Source organism: Vespula pensylvanica, chromosome 1, assembly GCF_014466175.1.
Source record: "Vespula pensylvanica isolate Volc-1 chromosome 1, ASM1446617v1, whole genome shotgun sequence".
Lineage (NCBI taxonomy): Eukaryota > Metazoa > Arthropoda > Insecta > Hymenoptera > Vespidae > Vespula > Vespula pensylvanica.
This window is the reverse complement of record NC_057685.1, coordinates 17351017-17364614: the sequence shown is the minus strand read 5'-3', so window position 1 is coordinate 17364614 and position 13598 is coordinate 17351017. Positions and strand designations below refer to the sequence as shown.

The following is a 13598-nucleotide window of genomic DNA, read 5'->3' as shown; positions in this document are numbered from 1 at the left end:
TTTTTTTATTAACGAATGAATTAACGAGAATAATTCTGATCATAAATATCGTTTCGTTAAATAAAATGATACTGGATATTAAAGTATTCCGTGTTATTTATCGGGAGACTCGGAGAAAAATAAAAAATGTTCATCGATACGGATTAGAGTTACAGAAAAGTAAGTTTCATTTACTAAGATTCAAAAGAATCGACGCGTTTTTATTCTAGATAATAATGACGTTGTTTCTTAACGTTCATAAAGGTGACAACCTGATCGGATAACTTAAAATAGCTTTTCGATAAAAGGACAACGATTTAGCTACATTATCGATGTACGATGTTGATAAGATCGTAAGAGTACCTACCAAAGCAATCTTTTTTCGAGGTCTGTTCTTTCGCGAGCAAACGTTGTCGGGCATCGATAGAAGTCGCCATTCTTCGTCGGGTTTCTCATTAATTCCGAGCAAAGGAACGCCGACGAGCGCAATCTCTAACTTTATCGTTAGCGCTCGCGCGCGACTCGAGCTCGTAGAGTCGAGGCGTTCTAAAGATAAAAAGAAGAAAAGGAAAAGAAAAGGGAAAAAAGAAGAAGAAGAAGAAAAAGAAGAAGAAGAAAATAAGGGAAGAAAAAGGAAGGAAGGAAGTTAGAAGAAGAGAGAAAAGGAGGAAGAGGAAGGAAAAGGGCCTCGAGAGACTGTTTACAATTCATTAACTACGAGAGGTTTGATCAACGAGCAAACATTCGCTCCTCTTTTTTCTACGACGTTATTTGAATAGGGATCTGCAACGCCAAACGCGCCATTGCTTCCACCACGAACTGAATTTCTCCGACCACAAAATGTTTGGTGCATGAAACGCGTCGACGCGTAGCCTCTCTCTCTCTCTCTCTCTCTCTCTCTTGTTCTTAATGATCGCGAGAAGATGACTCGGAGATACAGGATGATCGATATCCCTGTTCGTTTTGCTCCTTCGAATCCCTTTGTTTTCTCTTCGCAAGTGAAATAAGATGGTTCTTATCGAACCGACGGAGACACAGCAACTACGATTATACGAAACAACAATGTACATTTCGATACTCAAAGAGAATCGTTTCGAAATAGAGAAAAATGAATAGAAACGTAAACTGTTTTCTTAGTTTATACTTATTCGTGAATTTAACGGATAGGCTTTATTATATAGCCATTCTCGATGTCGATCGCAAGGGACAAGTTTAACGGTCGAAGAACGTCGAACCATCTCGAAGCCAAATTTCCATGGAAAGCTGATTGGGGGAGTGCTTCGAAGTTGCCAGGACCTTTACGGTTCCTTGCACATCATTGTCGTTACTCTCGAAACTCCGAAGCTACTACTCCTTTGTCTTTCGTGACGTTCACCTCTCGATCACCCCTTCCCACCCCCTTCTCACGCCAACTTCCTACTCCACCCTCAAACGGTCAGGTTTTCACCTCTAAGAAAGGAAATAAACTCACACGTTCGCGAGCACTCGTTTTTTCTCCCCTCCATATCTATGTTCTTTCTTCGTTTCTTCGTTCGATCTGAAACACACACACACACACACACACACACATATATACGTACGTACAATTCCTTTTATTTTATCTTTTTTCTTTTCTCTTTCTTTCTCTTTCTCTCTCATTTCTTTTACTCTTCTTCTTCTTCCATCCTAGCAAAAGATTCGATTTGGCACTAAAGTTCAATGGGTTCCTTGCCAGAACAGCTTCTTCTACCTATTTCATTCCCGACTCTTTGGCTCGTACGTATGATTGTAAATCGACAATTTCCTGCTCGTATAAACGCTATTGTCCGTCTGGAATATCTAACTTACCGTTACTCCTGGCTTACCGAATAACTTACCTAGGATCGACTGAATTCCTTTCACGAATGGAAAGTGAAACTTTACGGTGCAGTAAAATACCGAAGAAAACGAAAAATCGACGCGTGTTATTTGAAAAGTTATCGGCTAACAAACTTGTTGGTATTTCTGGTCGACGAAAGAGCAACCCATCGTAACTTTGTCTCACGTTCTTAGAATGGAAAGGGAGAAGGCGACTTTAGGTTCATACATAATGCGAAATTTCAGTCTCATACTCGACGGCTTCCCGTAGGTTTGAAATATTAGCAGGGTAAGAAGCGTGCATTATTTAATGCGTTCGCTGCAATGCTATGTCTACCTTCTCCCTCTCTCTCTCTCTCTCTCTTCCTCCCTCTCTCTCTTTCTCTCTCTCTTTCTCTTTCATTCTCCTATTCTATCTCCTTTAATATAACTTTCCTTAAGAATAATATTCTTCATCTTCATGCGCGACCATTTCGATATTTCATAACGTCCATGGTTATCGTATTTAAAAAAGAAAAAATACGAAAAATTAAAAAGTATTGAAAATCTTTTTTCATAATTCTTATTTAATGCTATTATTTATACCTACTTATTCTTTGTTAAGTTAAATTTTAATACATATATGTATGTAATGTTTGCAAAAGATAATAGATGGTTTTTTTATCAGATACATAAAAAAAGAAAAAATTTGTTCGCGAGAGATCATGCGAAGGATGATAGAATGATTAGAAGACAGTGGAATGCCGGTCAGGCGAGTACCTTATATCCACATAGTTTTTACGATGATAAGCAACGAGTCGGTATAGCTCTCGCTTATTAAGCTCCCGTAGATGGCACGTGGCCACGTCCACTTCTTTTTCCTCTCTTCCATAACTGGTAGAAAAGTGGAACGTGCGAGACTATCCGTGAGCGTTTTCCAAGTAGCCGGGAAAATCGCTGAGGGAATAATCTCTAAAGATTATTTTTCCAGTTGTATGTACATTAAACGCGTTTACGAAGGTGAAACTAACACGCTCGCTTCTGATAATTTACAGAATCACACACGTGCACGCACGCATATACATACACGCGCATACATATATATATACACATGTATATATATTTTTTATATATAAAATAATAAAAAATTATTTAAGCGATACGTCCATTGCAAAACTTGATAAATTACTTAACTTAAGGTCTCTTACGTTGATAGAATTATTCTAAACATTGTTCTCCATACTGTAACGAGTAGTGGTATAGAGAAACAGTGAGCAGCACTTCGTATCCAGAGTTAAACTGCGCAGTGAGATAGTTAAGCATATAGAGGTAACGTAAACATCACACAGTTACAACTAATTAACTATCTACGACGACTCGACGTGGTACATTCTATTATCCGTAACTTCAAGAAAAGCGAGCTAAATTTCACAGGCTGCTGTCGCCGTGCGAATCCTGCGACGATCGATCAATTTTCACGAGCGTACACGTGCACACTTACACGCACCACTCCACCCTCCATTTCCTAGCGACCAGAACCTCGAACTACTATGCTTGTTCACACATTGGAAATCGACGTGGAATTGCATTTTCCTAATACGAAGTGTGTGCGAGAGAGAAAGAGAGAGAGAGAGAGAGAGAGAGAGAGAGAAAAAGAGAGAACATTCTTTCCTTTAGGAAAACTTTATTCGACCGAGAAAATTTTGTTTAATTTAATTAAAATATATTCCACTCGTTTACAGTAATAACACGAGAACCGTAATATCGTCACGTTCAATCATTGAAGAAAATCCAGAGAATAGTTTTTTTTCTTTTTTTCTTTTCCAAATATTCTCCACGTAGTTCTCTATCTAGTTAACTTCTAGTTAACGGCATAGTCTATGAAAGTGACAACGGAAATTAATATATAACGTGATCACTGTCTCATGGGCGGAGGGTTGCGGGAAGATAAGTGTGATAACGATAAAAGTTTTCATTACCCGCCGGGAAAACATATTTTCGACGAATAATGGGCACAAATTCTCCTTCTTAGAAAAGCATTTCTCGCGGGAACGCTCTTTCTTGGAGAAAGAAAAATGAAGGAGGAAAGAAAGAAATAGAAAGAAGAAAAAGAAGAAAAAGAAGAGGAAGAAGAAGAAGAAGAAGAAGAAGGAAGAAAGAAGAAGAAAGCTAGAAATGGAAGAAACGAAAGGTCGCACGAAAAAGAGATCCATGATTCGGCAGTAGTCCACCCTCCCTCCCCCTCTCTCTCTTTTCCCCTTGTGGGTCGAAAGCTCGTTGCTTCGAGCAAGTCGGAGATATTCCTCCGTTCTCATTCTCCGTTAGCTGGCCGACCTCCTGCACCAGGTTGCGCGTAGCACGAGCATAGAGTTCGTGTGCAGGTAGGTAGGTAGGTAGGTAGGTAGGTAGGTAGGTAGGTAGGTAGGTAGGTAGGTAGGTGTACCAGCAACCCTGTGCTTTCCCATCCACCGACGAACGTGCTGCTGTTCCCTCGTATATATCTATACGTTTACTATATGCGTGTGTACGTCCGTTGGTCTGTTTGTGTGCGTCCGTTGGTCCGTCTGTGTACGTCGAGAGGAGGACGCACGGTAGCGCGTCAAGGCTTTAATGGGATTCTATTTACGGGGTTCGTGCCCCGGCTAAGCAAACACTCCGGCTCCTCCCTCCCTCCCTCCCTCCCACTCCACTCCTATCTTCTTCTCCTCTCCTCTCCTCTCCTCGACTCTCCTTCCCTCCCCACTACTCCTACGCTCCCTTTCCCATCCTCCTTCTGCTCCAGCGTCGCAGCCACTAGCATCGTCCGCACCTCCTTTCTCCCACGTCTTGCCTCTCTCCCTCCCTCCCTCCCACCCTTCCACCCTCTTTCTCTCTTCCTCCAACTTCGTCTTTATACGTGTATGAGTCTCATATATACAAACACGCATGCTCGAGTATGCATCTCCAGCTATGATACGTACAAGCATCCATATGTAATATTCCCATCCTCCTTCTTCTTCCTATTCCTCGTTTCACTATACCACGCATCCGACGTTACCTCCCTTTGCTCGTCCACCTTCTTCTTTCTCTCTCTCTCTCTCTCTCTCTCTCTCTCTCTCTCTCTCTCTCTCCCTCTCTCTCATGTAGGCACTTCTACATTTTCAACTTCAGAGACTTCCCACTTCACTTTAGCGATACGCAAAGCGCCTATCCAGCGAGTTTCTCTCGAATACTCGACCTTTGCATCGTCCTTATATCTCTTTCCTCTTCTTATTCTTCCTTCTTTTCTTCTTCTTCTTTTCTTTTTTTCTTTTTCTTACCCTCCCTTCCTCCTTTTTCCTATTTAACAAACGAGCCGATTATTTCGGCACTCCTTGTCTCATCTTTCCCTCTCTCATTTTTCTCTTCTATTCTTTCTCTACCTCGAATACATCGATGTAAATGAAAATCTTTGTAACGCGTCTGTCTATTACTCGACTCTTACTACTTACGACTCTTCGCTCTCTCGTCCCGGTAGTTTCGTGTTCCCTTAATTATTACCATGGTATGTAACAAAATATTTTATTTCATATACTTTCTCGAGTTTACTGACTTGAAAGCAGACTTGTCATGAACAGTCATATAGAGAATATGTTATACCGAGTTCTACAATGAAGATAGCTTCTAGTTTGTAATTAAGCATTGTAGAAGAGTCATCCTTTACGTTCCCTTTCCTTTTCCAAACAGGTTTCTGCTTCTAAACGGCTTCTTCTTTGCACAGTTCTAGGTAATTTTCAGTAACGCTTACCGGGGTATGCTCTTTAAAGTTTTCATAAAGAAGCCTAATTTAGAGATTCATCGCAAAGATACACAATGCAAAGAAGAATTCCGCTTAGCCGACTAGACGGGTGGTACACTAGCTAGAAAATGTAAACCGTGAAGGGTTTCGCTCGAAATTAGAAAGAGGATTGTACGACGGTGAGAGCCTCTCTGTATACGTATACGTTATCTAAACGTTAAACGCGTACGTTCGAATTCGTTGCACCTGCAAGTTTTTATGCGAAATAATACTAGAGAATAGTACGCGGCGAGGCAAACGAGCCGTAACTGCACGGTCGAGTAAATTCCACTTTGTGTCTGGTGTTCCACGTTTAAGACGTGTCGAGTTGCGTTAACAAAACGCGCAAGCAAGTGCCGACGATTTACCTAGAAGTACTGTTCTCTCTCTCTCTCTCTCTCTCTCTCTCTCTCTTTCCCTCCCTCTTTCTCTCTCTTTTCAACCATTTACCACTTTCTTGTTATCGCTCTTTCTACCTTTCCCCGTTCCTTTTAAAGCGTTATTTCCAGCCGAACAAATTCGCAAGCTACAGATGCCACTTACCGTTTTGTAAGCTATACCTCGCAGGGCTCTAGCTCTCCCACGTTGACTCCTCTTTCCATTGGGGCATTCAAAAGAAAAATACAAAAATATACAAAGCCAAAGCCGATTCCGTAGCTCTCGAGTTCTTCGGCGATAACAGACGACTACAATCAAGGTATCAAGGTGTGTGAAAATGTACGGGCCATGTCGAAGGTGAAAACACCTTCTAGAAGAGATGACGTGGTAAAATAGGTGTTAATCGTGATTACAAAACTTTATCTTTTCTTCGCTAAGCTAGACAGAAAGAGAGAAAGAGAGAAAGAGAGAGAGAGAGATAGAGAGAGAGAGAGAGTGAGAGAAAGATGGATGAAGAGAGAGAGAGAGAGAGAGAGAGAGAGAGAGAGAGAGAGAGATGGGGAGAAAAAGGAGCAAGAAATAAGCGTGTAAAAGCTGTAGTACGAGCGGCAAGTGTCGACGATAAAACCGGACGATAAAAGCTTGCTCATTAAGCAACATTGTGTGAGGGTACTTAACATCGTTCCATAGCTTTAAACTTGTGCACGCACTTTCTTGCACGTGCGTAACACCGATGTGATAACGAGCCCTTAGCAAGTCACGTAATCCGCTTAGATCGTTCTTCAAGTAGTGTCACAAGGAATAACGTCGGACCATGTTGGATGTCCGATCATCGCTGACACGTTTCACTTGTAATACGCGAAAATAAACGAGAGAGAGAGAGAGAGAAAGAGAGACAGTTACAAAGATCTGTCATCGAGCTCTGATTTTTACGAATAATTCGAGAAGGAAGAAAATGAATTATCTCGAAAATGAATTACGTCTACACGCATATATATATATATATATATATATATATATATATGTATGTATGTATGTACGCAGATATAGAGGTACGACGAGCTGTTACATCAAGGAAATAAAAATTACGAAGGCTTTTGTAGAAAAACGGAAAGTCCATTACGGTCGACGAAGTAGAATGTGAATCGAAAACGCGACGAGGTAAAACGATGCGTTTTCACGATCGAACGAATTTGTTTTGCTGGTCGTTTTCGACGCTGGTAAAGCCGCTGTCACCGACAGATTTCAAGAGAGAATTAGAACGTCACGTTGGGACAGAAAATTTTCGTAAGCGGACGCTCTTTCCAATTTTACTTGGACTCGCTCGTTCGTTCCAATCTTTTCCATCATTCCTACCTACCTACCTACCTTTCCTTCCTTCCTTCCTTCCTTCCTTCCTTCCTTCCTTCCTTCCTTCCTTCCTTCCTTTTGCTCACTTATCGATTAAGACTCCCATTCAGAGACGGGTAATTTCCTACGAACGTAATCATTCGTTACAAAGGGAGTAAGAATACGTTTTGAGGAAGGTGTACAAGGTAAAGGGATAGTGCGTGCGGCTGTATTTAATTAAAACATTCCGGGCATAGCGAAACGCGTGGACGAAGCATCTGATTTCGAGGAAATATAAATCGACAAACATAAAGCGATAACCTTCTCTTTTAATAAGTTAACGTTATACAAAGGATATTAAGTTCTCTTATAAAAAGGTATACGGTTAACAATGTAAATGATCCGATTTCTAAATATAAGAGAACACTAAATAGGAAATTCGAGAAGGCGAACGAGAAAATATTGATATAGATCGTTCGTGTATTTTTGAAACTTTACGAACACGAGTACGTTCGAGTATTACATTTCTATAGGACAACATAGTTTTTAGAAAGATCACGTTTGCGTACGAACCTTTGAATATTCGTGAATACGAGAGTATCGTTAGTTGCGTCGCACAACATAGAATCATCCACGTTTCGTCTACCTATATTTTGCCATCGTTTTGATAGCTACAACGATATCCAACGAGCGTTGGATAAAAAAGAGAGAGAGAGAGAGAGAAAAAAAAAGAAAAAACGAAAAAATGGAACAAAATAAAAATATACTAGATTTTCGATTTCGAATTTCGTTTCGTGAACATTATCGAGTAAATTTGATTCTTTTTTTTTTCGATGGAATCAAATGGTAATGATCATCGATTTGTACTTAAAATTATCACGTAAATATCATAGAAACGTACGTAAAACTGGCACGGTAAATATCGTTGAACGATGTATTTCTGGTCGCAGAAAACAACTGCGTTCTATCACGCGACAGGAATTTGCCGCGAATCGTGCATGATCACGAACGGCGATTAATTTAACGTAGCTAAGCGTATTCACATCGATTTAGTTGGTCGGTAATCGATCGACGTTAGCCAAGTCGTTTAACTATATAATACATTTTCAAAAGCATCCAGACGATTTTACGCTTTGACGTAATACCGTTTGAAATAACAATTATCGCGCCACGTGTGTGCCAGCATTAAGGAAAGTTTGCTGAATCCTAATGAATAAATAGTTGAATGCACAAAGGCCGATTACAATTTTGGTACGTTGAACATTTCCCCGAAAGTAGACCAGAGAAATACAGAATGTTGATTATCTAAATACGAATTTAAATTAGCTTGCGCCGTGCTTTAAGTGCTAAGTACAGCGCGCATCTGTATGGCTCGCAGAGTAAGGGATTACAAGACCATTTTACAAGGGATCCGAGGTATGTTACGATAGTCCACGTTTTTCTGGCAAAAAGCTAAGAAACTTTTCAACGTTTATCGACGACAATAAAACGCTCTTCTTATCCCAGTACTTAACTTATTCCATTTTTCCCTTTCACTATATAATACCTTCATTGCAATCTTGAACTGGACGAACACGAGAAGAATCTTAAAAACCAGTTCGTATCTCACGATTTTTCTCGACGTCGATCGTTCTCGAAAACATCTTCGAGATATTTTTTAATATCGCCGTCTAGTTCGACGTCTCGACGACTCGCCGATAAACCTTCCTCGAAGGTAAGGATAAAGCGATCGCGTGGCATACGAATCGAACTCATATTTCACTGAGAAACTGCAAGAAGCATAGCCAGCATTGTTTCCTAAATCTATCGTCTCTTCTTTCGTTCCCGTCGACGATTCGCGAGAACCTCTTATACGCTTCCTATTCACGAAGAATCAATGGACCAACCTTGCTTCTCTATTATTTTTTTTTTCGATGTATGCGAATAAAAGACGCATATGGTCAATGGAATATTATTCGTATGTCTTTACTTCAAAATTCTTTATTTTCTTTCTTTCTTTCTTTCTTTCTATCTATCGAAAAGATTATATTTAACAACAAATTTTCCTATATATATATATATATATTTTTTTTTACCGACTCACCCTACGTATAATACATGTAACATCGTGTTATTCTAATCATCTTTTCTCGATATTCACATCGTATCCTTGTCCTACGCCAATGCCAATGCATATTTGCACGTATATACGCGTACGTCGGTTTTTGTAAAAGTGCATCCATCCGATATTTCAATGCCTCTCGACGAGATGGTTGTAGATTGTGTCTCGTGACGGCCGCCGCTCATTCGGCATCTATCTGTGTTATCCTTTCTTTCTTTCCTCCTTTTTTTCTGTTCCCTCACTTCTCGCTTTCCTTTTTGCGCCATCGCTTTTCCACTTTTTTTTTATTTCCCTTTTCTTTTTTCCCTTTTTTCCCCTCTTTTCTTTTCTTTTCTCTTCCTCTTTTTTTTCCAATACCACGTGCCTCAAAGCTGAGCGACGTCTCCATTCACGAGAGGACCGCATTGTGGCGAGTACGAGGTCACAATGTGTTCCGATATATACGACGAGCTAGTGTGCGTGATAGTTATTTTATTATTTTAAGAGGAAACGTTTTTTCGAGAGTCGACCAAGATATAGACACGAACGCGCGCGCACAGACACGAAAGATCAATACACTCGTATCGTCGACACGTTCTCTCAAACTTTCAAAATTTCTTCAAAGTTCATCGAATTCAGTTAACAACGTTCTACAGTTTTCACTATCGATTTCATCAAGCTGCGAATATCGAAACCATAGTTTTTCAAATAAAACTATCGGATAACGATATCCGTTCGCTTGTAAAGCTTGTAAACGGATTAAAGAAAGAAAGAAAGAAAGAAGGAAAGAAAGAAAGAAAGAAAGAAAGAAAGAAAAGAAGAAATAAAATAGAAGAAAAAAAAATGAAGAATAAGATCCGCACAAGATTCATGTCGAGTAATAGAAAATTTTTTAATCGACTTGCAACATGCGATTTTCCCTTACGATATCAACGAGAAGAGCAAGCAAGTAGATATACGTTTGGAACTTGGTTGCTGGCTCGTTTTTCCTAGAAAGGTGTCGTGCGTGCTCTTCCGAGGAATCACGTGCGCGAACTGGTAATTTCCCTGGTACACGCTCGGCTCCATCCTGAGTTCGCAGCTTGCAAGCTCGCCTTGCGGAAACGTGCTAAGAAATTCTTATATACCCGATCGCATTAAGGACAGTCATCGATAACGGAACGCTTTACGAAGAGCACGAGAGAAATATTAATCGAATGGGATCTTGCTAAATCAATGTTTCCCTTTCTCTCTCTCTCTCTCTCTCTCTCTCTCTCTCTCTCTCTCTCTCTCTCTCTCTCTCTCTCTTGGTTAGAGACAATTTAAACAAAAATTATGATTACGACCGAAAATCACGAACGTGCGATCATTATAAACACGAGTAGTCCAATTTATTATTTTCCAGTTTCGGCGATAGATCACCGAGTGAACTCGTACGTCATCGGCTCGTATCGCACGGCCCATTGTTTTCATCGAAAAGAGAGAAAGAGAGAGGGATAGAGAGAGAGAGAGAGAGAGAGAGAGAGAGAGAGAGAGAGAGAGATAAAAGGCGGGGAGAGATTTTCAGGACGGTAAATTTTTGCGAACGCATAAGCGTGCATGTTGACGCATACAGATTTCTGCACGGTCCGTTCCAATTAACCCCTCTCTCTCTCTCTTTTCCTCTCTCTCTCTCTCTCTCTCTCTCTCTCTCTATCTATCTCCATCTCTGTCCCTTTACCCGACCTTCCGCTCGGCCGCGAACGTCCGAGGGACGATTTTTGCGCCCCATTACGCGACGCATTGTGCGGACGAAAGCGGGAATTGCGGTGGATGTTAATAAAAAATTCACCAGCCCGGAACGTACAGCGTAGATATTTTTAGCTGGACCCGAGCCGAAGACACGTTGGATTGGTATCGACCCTCCTATCCCATAAATTCCGAATTCTTTCTGATCTTCAATCACGAATTCGATGACAGAAGTAATCTGAAAGGATAGATCGAAGTTTATTCTGAGCTTTCGATGAAGAGCTCTTTACGATTCTTTACTATTATAGAACGGCCTTGAGATTTACATTTTAGGAGTAGAAACTCCATTTACTCTTCATGGAGGCGACCCTTTCGATACTAAGGGCGGATGAGCAATGTCCCTGTAAAAAGAGGGTCGAAACGCTCGACGTTTGGCCTCGACGAGATGCTCAAAGTACCCTATTTGACCTCAGCTTCGTCGTCGTCGTCGTCGTCGTTGTCGTTGTCGTCATCGTCGTTGTCGTCGTCGTGGTGAGAAGAGAAGCACGTACTAGTTGGCTTCGTATCGTGTGTGAATCTATATGTGAGTTTGTGTGTAAATATATGTGTGTGTGTGTGTGAGAGAGAGAGAGAGAGAGAGAGAGAGAGAGAGAAAGAGAGAGAGACACGATCGAGTGAATTCTCGGTTCGAAGGACAGAAGCGGTAAACACTCGCGTACAAGGTGTGAGCTTCACGACGCTCCAAGTCGATCGTTTAATCGACGCTACTCGAGATTAGCGGCCACCCGGCGCTAATGTGCGCCACTCTCTACTCTACGGTGCCATTAAGCGCGTACTTAACACAGTGAACGCCTACAGGGAGAACGTTAAAGCCGAAGGAGCGAACAAACCGGAGATACCGAGGAGAGTATGAGAGAGAAACACAGAAAGAGAGAGAGAGAGAGAGAGAAAGAGAGAAAGAGATAGAGGGAACAGATGCCAGTTGAAAGCCCTTTCCTGGCCAGTTCTCGAGATGTAAGAGAGAAAGAGAATCCTTTACAACCTTGAATTGACAAATCCGTTTAACCATTCCCTTCATTTCCTCTCTTTCTCTCTTCCTTTCTCCGTCTGTCTATCTATCTACTTATCTATCTATCTATCTATTTATCTATCTATCTATTTATCTATCTGTCTGTCTGTCTGTCTATCTATCTGTCTATCTATTTATTTGTTTGTTTATCTATATATCTATCTCTTTTTACATTTTATCACTACATTTTACGAATTTTAACACCAAAGACTTTTAAACTTTTGAAACCTCAACGACAACCTAGAATGACTACGTGAATATATATATATATATTTTTTTTATTTAAGTACGCATAAAAACCGATGGTTTCATTAAGAAAGACAAAGGAACCGTTCCTTTTGAACTTTTTGCGATCCCACTTTAGACTCTCCCGAGCTATCCTTCTTCCGACAATTAGAAGTCTCTCACACGTAAAAGATTTAATTTTTAATAGGACTCGTTCAATAAAGAAAATGAACGTTCTTTAAGTAATAGCTAAACTCGTAGACGGCAGGAACGATGTAGTTACGTAATTATAGTAGTTACTTAGATAATTAATATAAACGACAAGATCGGGACCTATAAAAAATGTATTACGTAATTCGATCGATTCACTTATTATACCCCGAAAAGGTCGATCGAATATTAAAAAAAAAAAAAAAAAAAAAAAAAAAAAAAAAAAAAAAAAAAAAAAAAAAAAAAAAACGTGATGAAATATTAAATCCTGAAATATAAAGGTAACTAATTATTTACGTCTCTTCGAAAAGAGAAAGAAAAAAAAAGAAAGAAAAGAAAGAAAAAAGATACTATATATATATATATACATATCTTCTTCTTGACGGATAAACGTTCGCTTTAAGAAGTTCCTCCTTCATGGAAGGAGAAGAGGAGAGCAATTGGTAGAAGAGAAGTTAACGCCCGTCTCGTTCCTTCTTCTTCTCCTACTCCTCTTTCTCCACCACCTCCTTCTATCCTTACAATTGTACACGCCTACCCCTAACCATCCGTACACCAAGTGTTTATTTAGCTTAACACTTGCTAATGCCTCCCCCATGGCACTCCACGAACTGTTTATACTTCGGTTGCCGCTGCTGCTCCGCTACTCGAGAACGGCAGAGGGGTTGGGAGGCCACTGTCGCTTCCTTGAGCTTTCCAAGAGCTAGAAACGGGGTTGGAGGATGAGGAAGGGGAACACGATGGAAACCGAAACAAGGGGTTCCTTCGGATACGAAACGCGACCGGCACGACGTTCGCCTGCTTTCATGTTTGCCTTCTTGAAAATCCTTCGACGTAAAATGCCTCCGGAGGTGGAGCTTGAATTAAGTTAGCCTCGACTCGAGAAGTCGACAAACCGCCTCGTTACCTCTCCGCAAACTTATTTTATACTCTCGAATGAAAAACAGAGAGAGAAAGAGAGAGAGAGAGAGAGAGAGAGAGAGAGAGAGAGAGAGAGAGAGAGAGAGATC

The 13598-nt window shown here is 40.6% G+C and overlaps 1 protein-coding gene and 1 long non-coding RNA gene across 7 annotated transcripts in view; one reads left to right on the top strand and one right to left on the bottom strand.

Moving 5' to 3' along the window:
* Nucleotides 1-13598, bottom strand: part of LOC122627590 — a 189577-nt gene that overhangs the window by 61631 nt on the left and 114348 nt on the right. For 3 of the 5 annotated variants that reach the window (XR_006326874.1, XR_006326873.1, XR_006326871.1), the window contains 2 exons: nucleotides 7337-7442; nucleotides 1451-1516 (listed from right to left, as the gene is read on the bottom strand). This is a non-coding gene — a long non-coding RNA (uncharacterized LOC122627590). The remainder of the gene's footprint in view (nucleotides 1-1450; nucleotides 1517-7336; nucleotides 7443-13598) is intronic. The other 2 variants (XR_006326875.1, XR_006326872.1) reach the window with 1 other exon arrangement.
* The window catches only part of LOC122627570 (protein vein), a 227212-nt gene that overhangs the window by 106513 nt on the left and 107101 nt on the right, over nucleotides 1-13598 (top strand). The gene's annotated exons all lie outside the window — the stretch shown is intronic.